The following is a 9,363-nucleotide window of genomic DNA, read 5'->3' as shown; positions in this document are numbered from 1 at the left end:
AAAAAAATAAAAGAAATGAGTAGCATGTGGTAACATATGGGTCTCGGTGACTTAAAAGCTTTTGGGAAGCCTTTAGTGGAAAGTAAAGGCAGGGTTTATGATACTGAAGAACATGAACACCTGATGGCAAAGAACCCAAATTTTGCTCCCCACAGGGAGAGCCTGGAAGTGTATGTTTGTGAGCGGCTCCAATATTTTGCGGGTAGTAGAATCACTGTTTGTTATCAGATACTGAGAGAAAAGCCCTGGCACTGCCAGCATTAGATACACATTTACACACCTGACCTGAAAAGAGTTACGGACACGACGTTTAGTCTCACTGCATCCCTGGGAGGTAAGCAGTGTCACTGCCCTCCCTCCCACCAAATAAGAGCACCAAGACAGAGCCTCCTCAAGGGTAGCTAAGGCTCTGGTAGAGAATAAAACCAAGTGCTCCCCTTCTTCAGTCCTACCAGTTGACAACAAAGTCACTTAACTCAAACGCAACATGGTCTTTGGAGACCGTATGCTGCACCACGGCCCGACACAAGGTGGGTTGTACAGGGATGGAAGAGCCCAGGCTAGGGGAGCTGACTCAGGACTGCAAAGGGAAACACTTTAAGATACAACAAGGAAAGAATAAGTATGGTGTTGACGTCCTTCACCAATCTGGACTTTGGAAAGCCCGTCCATTAGAGGATGGCTTGTCCCCCTGCCTGCTGCACAGCCCATACTTTATGCAGCTCTGGTGGAAAGGCGCCACATTTCTGGTCCTTCCATTACAGACAGCGTCTACATTTAAAATGAGCAACCGGGGAGTGTCCTCTCGATGAGTGTCCACACCACAGGACTTGGCACAGATTTTTTCCAGGACGTGGGGTAACAACCTGGCCTCTGCTGGGAACTCCTCTGCGAATACCCGACCTTTAGTCATGTGTTAAAAATATTGGCATGAGTATGGAACAGGATGTGGGTATGCAATACATTTTCCAGATGAAAATGTACAGAAAGCAACGTTGGGTTGACTTCAGTGCACCATCAGAAAAATATGAAATAGTGATTTAAAAAAATAAGTGACCTGTACCATTTTTCCATCAAAGACAGAAAAGTTGTTAACTGTGCAGCTGACTGGCACTGCCTGACCCGTGCATATTGTCACACTTTGTAACATCCATGAGAGGATGCATTTTTCAGACGCATTTCATGTTATTTTACAATTTTGGGTGCCCCGGAACTAGGGACTAACTGGGGCACCAACCTGACTGAAATAGACTGCACGATGACAGTCCATCACACTTACAGTAATTTATACTTCATTTCCAAAAAAAGGTTTCTAATTTCTTCTCACTATTTCAAAAACATCTTTGTGACAGAGCTACTCATTAAAATATCCATCATTACTTTGCATACCACTTTATTTAAATAAACTGTAGTGAATTTAAAGCTAGGCTACTATATAAAATAATTCTTACTGATGCATGACAAAAAAATCTCAGCTATGCTTTGCCTGCCTTCCTTCCCCTTTTGCACTCACTTTACAGATCCTGTAGCAAACAGGTTTGCCAGAAGAGTTGATCGCAGACACATTGCTGCTTGGGGGAATACCACACGCTTTTTACAGAAAGCATTTTTAACTCAAACATTGGCATTTGCAGAATAATTTCACATCTGAGAGTTACCCAGCCAGAAATGTTGCAGTATCAGGACTTGCACACACAAAGAAATGCGAAACAAGTCAGATTTCTCAGATGAAACCCTGCATGTGAACTCTACAAACAATGCAGACGTCAAATAGCCATAAATATTTTATGAGAGATTTTTAAAATCTCCGTGTTAACTCCACAGATTATTCACGAGTGAGCAGCTTGACCCTACGTGGTACTGAAAACCTTTTTTTTAAGTGGCAGAACTATTATTTAAATAAAGGGGCACACAGATCACTAAAAGAAAAAGTGAAGCGTCTAGAAGGAAAAAAAAAAAGAGTTGATTATTTAATAAAGTTAGACAAAGGCCAGAAAAAACAAGCAGTTGAGCTCAAAGGAGAACATGAACTGGAAGCACATGCGAATGATGCCCCTCTTCTCAGCTGTCTGGTTGGATTCACTACAAAAAAAGGGCATCATTTTTAACAGCCTTATCAAGAAGCCCTATGGAGCAGCCGAGGGCCCCACAGCTGACCCAAAGGCAGGAGATCAGCACAGATGCTGGCTGGCAGCCCCCGGTCCCAGGTGTTTCACCCCGTCAGACCTCCCACCCTGCAGATTCACCTGCCCTAACAGTTTACTCTGCTTTATTTTAGACCAACATTTTCCTACTGCGCCGTCACGGTTTGCATAGCAGTGAAATAGTAAGAGGCAACACATCATCTATTTGCTTGATGCTCCCTTTTTCTGGGAGGGGGGGTGCGCTGGACCATAAAGCAGAAGAGACATGCAAAGGGCCCCTCAGCGTGCACGATCCTTCCCCTCCACCACTGACGAGGCACTTTTTGGTGAAGCGAGCCCTCGGTGCAGCCGTGCCGGGAGCTGACGCTGCGAAAGCAGCTGCTCTGCCAAGGCATTGTCTGGTCCTGCGCTGTGCCAGCAAAAGCAAAGGTGGGGTTCAGGAAGCAACAGCATCCTCGTCAAAGCAGTTGTCTGAGTAACAAGGACCACTAAACAAAAGCTTCAGCAGCAAAACAGCAAAAGCTTCAGAAGTTATAGGCTACTTTAGCCTGGGAGTGCAGTGACAAGCCTGGCAAGACTGTATTTAACTGCTAGACTGCACAGAAAGTCCTGCAAGTGATTTTTTCTAATAAAGACATTAACCTTTCCCAGGAAAACTGCAACCCTATAACTTATTTATAACTCTGTCCCAGAGCCCTCATAATACTGGGTATCTGACATTTGTCCTTGCAAGTTAGGATGCAAGCAGATTTTTCGATCGGATTTGAAGCAAGTTGGATAAAGATTTATCTATAATGAACCTTTATAAATGGCATTCATCAACACTGAGACTCTTGCAATGTCTATTCTTTTAATCATGAAATCCAAGCTTAGCTAATCATTATTTTTAATCATTCACTTTATAAATAGAAATATCAAGCTATTTAGCTGACAACAACACGCTTGAGGTGGGTTATCCCATTAGCAGAAGAGGCACAAATATTCTAGGAAAAAAAAAAAATAAGAAATAAGCCTCAAATCATTTTCCTCCACGAACACAGAAACCACGAGCGGCCGGCTCGCCGGGCTCCTGTGCCTCAGTGCATCAGCCACACACAGAAAAGGCAAAGGTCTGTACAAAGCCACTGTGGGGCAAGCAAGGATGTGAATATAGGATGCTATCGCCCAGCCTGGGGTTTTGCAAGGGAGCCTTTATTTTGTGACCGTTGCACCCATCTCAGCTGATGCCAGACCGATGCACGCTAAGGTAGTTTCTCCTTTTGCAGCCAGGCACAAGACCCTCACCAGACATCGGGTCTCCAAGTGGAAAGCAGAGATACTCAGTAACTACGCGGTGCCTCAGGTGATGCCCTTTCTTCCCTGACCTTTGCCACCTAAAGAAATGAGACAAACTCCACCAGTGTGACAGAGGAGTCGCCCCACATGTGCAAAACAGCTACGGTCTGGTTGCCACCACTCTGGCACCTGTTTTGCCCCATGTCAATCCTCCCTGCGGCTGAGGAGCAGCATCCAGCCACGCAGCTGCTTGCCAGAGACCCTGAGGACCGGGAGGGCTCGGTCCAGGCTGCCTTCTTCCCCGGCCAGTGGCATTCCCAGCTGCGCCCCAGCCAGCCCCACGTCCCTCCTCATATCGGGGAGGACGTGCATGTGCAGCGCTCGCGCGTCCGTGAGGGCGAGCATGCAGAACGGGGTCTGGCCCAATTTGCATAGCAGCTGCGGCAGCTGGACACATCAAGGGCTTCTCTGCAGACCACCACCTCAGCTTCAGCTCCCAGGGTTAAAAATACCTTCTTACTGCATGTGATCACTGCCAGGCTGGAGACACGTGTAATGAAAGCTCAACCACGGTGATCAGCAGAGAAGGAAACCAGAAACCCCCCAAATCAAAAAACCACGGAGGTCAACTGCCTCAGCCCCTGCAGAGGGTCAATAAAACCCTTCCTTACCTGTGCAAACCTCAGCACAGTCTGCGTTTAGATGCTCACGGTTTTGGAACTGGTACTTCTGGTACTTTCCATGAGGATCAATATTTTTGGAAGAACCTCAAGGCAGCTTGAATGCTTCCTTCCTCCAGGATCTGACAAACGCAGAAGAGCCACACCCTCTGCCCTCCAGTCTCCTTTTTGATTCACCAGAATAAACTATTTAACAGAGGTGGGTGAAGTTGGAGATAAATGAGGTTATGGAGCCAGTTTTATGCAAGAGTCAGGTCAGCCAGTTACAGCAGTCACTTTTGTCCCTAGAAATCATTGGGTCAACAGCAAAACCCCTGTAGTAGTTATCCCACACAACCCACAACAGAAGGAAAACTCCCAAGTCACCTCCTTCGCATCCAGTTGTGCTCCCAGCTGGAGGGTTGTTAGTTTGAGCGGAGTATTTCAGAGAGAAAGCAGCACGTGCACGAACCCTGCAACAGCCCTCTGCAACACAGGACGAAACAACCGCCGTATAGATGGACGCAGGCAGCACCTAAGAGAATCACTTCACATAATCAAGGAAACCTTCTTGCCTCACACTTGCTACATGGAGGGTACACGTACAAAACCACCCATTGACATGCACGTTTTCCCCTGTGGCTCAACACCCGCTCCCAAAAGCCGGCGCAGGCAGGCCAGTAGGGCCTCCCTGCGGCACCGAGCCAGGGGGTGCCCGGCTTCACCCCCTCCCAGCCAGCAACCCTACCACCAAACCACCACCACCCGCTGCAAAAGAAATCGCTTTATTTCCTTTTATTTACCGTGAGACAACAACATAAAGTCCATCTTGTCAGGGCAAACGCACACAGCTATTATTAAGTTTTGCTGCAACTTGATAACCAGTGCAGGCATGGAGACCCGGCAGGTGCCACACATCAGGAAACAAAAGGGCTTCCCTTGTACGTTGGAAATAGTGTTATGTGAAGTTACACTGCTGTTGTTTCTTAAATACCCTGACAGGATAGCTGGACGCATGTCACCTTACGCTGCACACGGCTGAATAAGAAGGTGCCCCTCACCACCACCGCCACTGATTGACTGTGCACGGTCACCCGTGCTGCAGGGGAGGGAAAGCATGCCAAAAAAAGCCCCCGTGTCTGCGCCCATGTGAACAGCCAGCTCTGAGGCTCTGCCCACGTTATATTTAGGTGACACAAACCTCAGCTGGGTCTTGGTGCATGGTCCAGATATGCAAAATCCCCACGGGAAACACCATTTCACACGGCGAGGCATGATGAGGAACACATTTCCCTTCCCTCCGAATGTTTTAACATCTTTCAGCACTGTAAGGCACGCAGTTATGGACTTCAACTGCTCTAAAAAAATAAAAGCTAAATATTGTTGAGTTTCCACCTGCACAGGCTCCGGGCCACGGCCAGCAGTGCCCCTGAGCTTGTACGGGCCAGGCAGCGCAGAGCCGGGGCAGTGCCCACACCCCTCAGCTCCCCCGTTCATTTCAACCCCTCACCAGCCTTTCCGGACTGAAACCCTTCTTTTTCACTCGCGTCAAACCCAAGCAGTTTTTAGCATCACCACCTGACTACTACTGGGTGTGAGGGGGAAGGCACACAGGGGACATTTTCACAGCAAGGCATCCTGGGCTGGGAACAAATCTGACAACTAACCCACTGGATGAAAGGCAATGCTATAGAGTAAAGCTTTTGAGGTGGCTGAAGCTCACTTTTTCCAAGATCTATGTTCCACCTGCTTTGCAGCTCTTATATTGCTTAAGTAAATAAATGGCTGATAGCTTTAATCATGTTCAGTAAAAAGTCAGAAAGACCATTTTGTTGTGGGGGTTTTTCATAGAAGAAAAACCGAGGTCCATAATCCTTACTGCAATGTGATCACGTCTATCCTCCTGTCTATAACACAGTTTGCGAATGAAAAAACTGCAACAAGCACTGCCTGCAAAATATTCTGTCCGTAGTCATTAGGACAAAAAAAACACCACGTCTCCCAAATGCCCTCTCAGAGTTCCCAAAACAAAAAAAAGTCTTGGGAAAAAAAAAAAAAAAGAGATACCAGGCTACAGTGGCAAGTACTTTGGTCCAGCCACCACCTGAACTTCAGGGGTCTGTGCATGTAGATTCAACCTCAAGCCTCATGACATCTCTCCTGAACAGGCAGATCCACAGTCCTGCTGATATCGGCACGTGGGAGGCACAGAGATGCCGGCACTTGAGGATGCCACTGGTCCTGCTCGCTTAGCTCCAGAGATTTTAACTAAATTAATATTAACTTTTCGCCCCATCCTGTCATAATCAGACCTTGCACACTCACAATGAATTTTTCCAACATTTTTAGTTATTTGCATTTTTGACTGTTTAAGCAGGGCTGGCTCCAAGCACCTTTGCAGAATATGCCTTTGCTATGAATGCGAGCAGTCCCTAGCAATAGAGTTTGAAGGAGGCAGAAGGACGAGGTAGACCAGGACGGCTGCCGACAGCTGGACCTGCTGCTGGCTTTTCCACCTGCAGAGCTGAGCTGCCACGGGGCAGGGAGGTGGGCTGCAAGGGGGGTGCTCCAGCTGCCCTTGTCACAGAGCCTGGCACCAAACCATGGGAAGCTGAACAGGATCAGAGACTGCAGGTGCTTCTCAAGAGCCTGAAATTGCTCTTGCAACTGCTAAATCCTTCAGGGCAACATTTCTCTTCTTACCTTGCTGTTACCTGCTCATTTAAAGCTGAAAATGAGAGAAAAACACACTTGCTCACTCTCACCTTCCCCAAGGGCGAGGAACACGATGCTAACCCATGATGAAGGGCCAAGCTGGATTACAAGCACAGACCCCGATGAGTTCTGGGCAAACCTTTACCAGCAGGAAACATTAAATGTAAAACTACTGACAGCATCTGTTGTGAGCTGAACTGGGGCTCTGGACCTAAAAACTCTTTTAAACATGATTGCCAGAGGTGGATTCAAACTCTGCAGCAATTTACAGACACGTTGCTGAGGGCCGTTCTCTATACACATGAGCTGGGAACGCCTCAGGTACGGGGAAATTCCTCCTGCCCTGTATTTATATCCATGCTTGCTGCTGAGGGAGGGAGTCAGATGCCACTCGCTGCCACCGAGCTCCTCAGGAGCTCTGCAGGGGGAGAAGCATCTGCTGCCAGCCAGCCCTGCACGGCAGCGAGCGCCGGCTCTCCTCTCCGGGGTCAGTATCGACGGAGCCCCTGCGCCTGCTCGGACCTTTGCCATCTCCAGCTGCACCCTGGAAGCGTGACCTCAGGCGACCCAGGCCACGTTTGCCATTTTTCCCCAGCCGGCCAGACAAAAGCAATGGAGGATGTAATATGTTTTACACATTTGCCCAGTGCAATTAGCAACAGGCTCTCGGTTGAGGGGCTGTATTGTCACACTCAGCTGGAGCCAGCTAAGCTGATTTGTCCGGGCTCGCAAAACTCCCCTTTCACAGGCCAGTGACTACGGTCAAAGGACAAACTGACAAGGTCCCATCTTGGCCCCAGCTGCCAAAAGGTCCACCCCCTCCACCTGGCCCCACGGGGAGGTGGGAAGTCTTGAAGAGCACTGGGTTTCTTTCTCCCTCAGGCTCCCTGTTGGATGACCAGGTCCGTGCTGGAGGAGTTTCCAGGCTCCCTCATTCTCCTGTCCCGGGCTGGAGGTCTCCCACCCCAGCCTGGCTTGCCAAGTTGCTAAAACATCCGTGCCAGCACTGCAGGCCAGTATTTGCAAACTACACGACGTACAAACACAAGTGTAACCATTGCTTACTGCTGGCCAAGGAAAAACACTTGCACTCTGGTAAGCACCAGCAAGGGCACAAAAGGAGCATAAACTAAGCAAACACAGGATGCTCCATACCCGGTCACTGCGAGTTCGCTAAAGGAGAGGTTGTATTAACAACAACAAAAAGAAAAAGGGAAGAAAAGAAAAAGCTCTCCTCTTCCCGCCAAAAATTATGCGGCAGCAGGTCCACAGAGTGTCTGCCAGATGACCCTCTTGTCACACTCATAATTGCTTCCCATCTGGTGTCTGGAGCACACAAAGCCTGGCCGTTTGCCAGCGCAGGACGACGCACAAACTGGCCTACTTCTGGTGACACAGGCCCTCCAGACACCGCTGATCCGCTCCTACGGCTGAGGAGAACGTGGCATTCATTTGTAAATTGCCAGCGGCTGATTTATCCAGCTATTCGGGCCGCCGCTCAGCGCAGCGCAGCTAACGCGCTTCCCCTTTGCTGCGTGGTGCAGCCCCAGCCCCGGTGCTGGGGCAATCCTCTCTGGCACCGGCTTGCCACAAATGCACACTTGCCAGCGTGAGAAGCAGGCAAACAAGAACGCTGCCCTCCTGTACGCCGCTCAGCCTTAAGATGAGCGCATCAAGCCAACTCATCCCTACATGTACATGCAAACACATCCTCAGCCGCTCTGATTTACAAAGCTGATTGCTTTTCCAAACTTTGTTGTTCCATCTAATGTATATGCATAACTCATTTTGTTTATGTAGTTCCTACAAAGACTTTTGAGGCACTTTGTATCACTGCTTATGAGCATGGTCTTTCAATGAGCAGTTTTCTCTGGGTTTTCTTTGTCTGCTTTATGGGTTTGTTCTATTGATTTTTTTTTTAATTATTTTTAATTTAATGCCTACTGGTGTAAGAACTTGATACCCTCAGAAAACTGAGCAAATATTTCTTAAGCTATGGAGTATACCATTTTAAAGCAGAGCACACAACATGCACTACAGCGTGCTCTAAAGTTCTCTCGGTTGTGCAACCACCAAATGTCACTTTTACAAGGAGTAACTAAGATCAAGCAACTGGCCAAGAGTCGGCAAGGAAGTAAATGCTGAGTAAGCAGAATTCTCCCTCACCAAAAGACAAAAGCACCCCTTCCCCTCAGACTGGGACACAGGACAGTTGCAGATGTACACCACTGCCAGCCCATTCCCATCTTGCGTGTGCTGAGGCCATTAACATCCATCTTCTCTGTAGTCAGAGGGCGTGACGACATAGGAAATCTGAAGTCGGGTAAATAATCCAGAGGACTCTCTAAAAATAAACCCAAAGAAGAATCCCAAATTTCTGTAAAAGGCAGTAGCAGGTAGACAGAATTCCCGTTGCAATAGCAACTCTGTCACTGGGGCCATGCAGTCCAAAAGCAGGCAGCATCAGAGGACTCCTTCCAGTTCTGCACCTCACAAAAACCACACACAGCAATGAAGCAGAAGAGAAAATGAAATTAAAAAAGAAAACCAAACCACCAACACAAGTTGAT

Source organism: Nipponia nippon, unplaced genomic scaffold (genome assembly GCF_047370975.1).
Source record: "Nipponia nippon isolate SJK-2023a ecotype South Korea unplaced genomic scaffold, ASM4737097v1 scaffold_1, whole genome shotgun sequence".
Lineage (NCBI taxonomy): Eukaryota > Metazoa > Chordata > Aves > Pelecaniformes > Threskiornithidae > Nipponia > Nipponia nippon.
Note: the sequence above shows the minus strand (reverse complement) of the source record.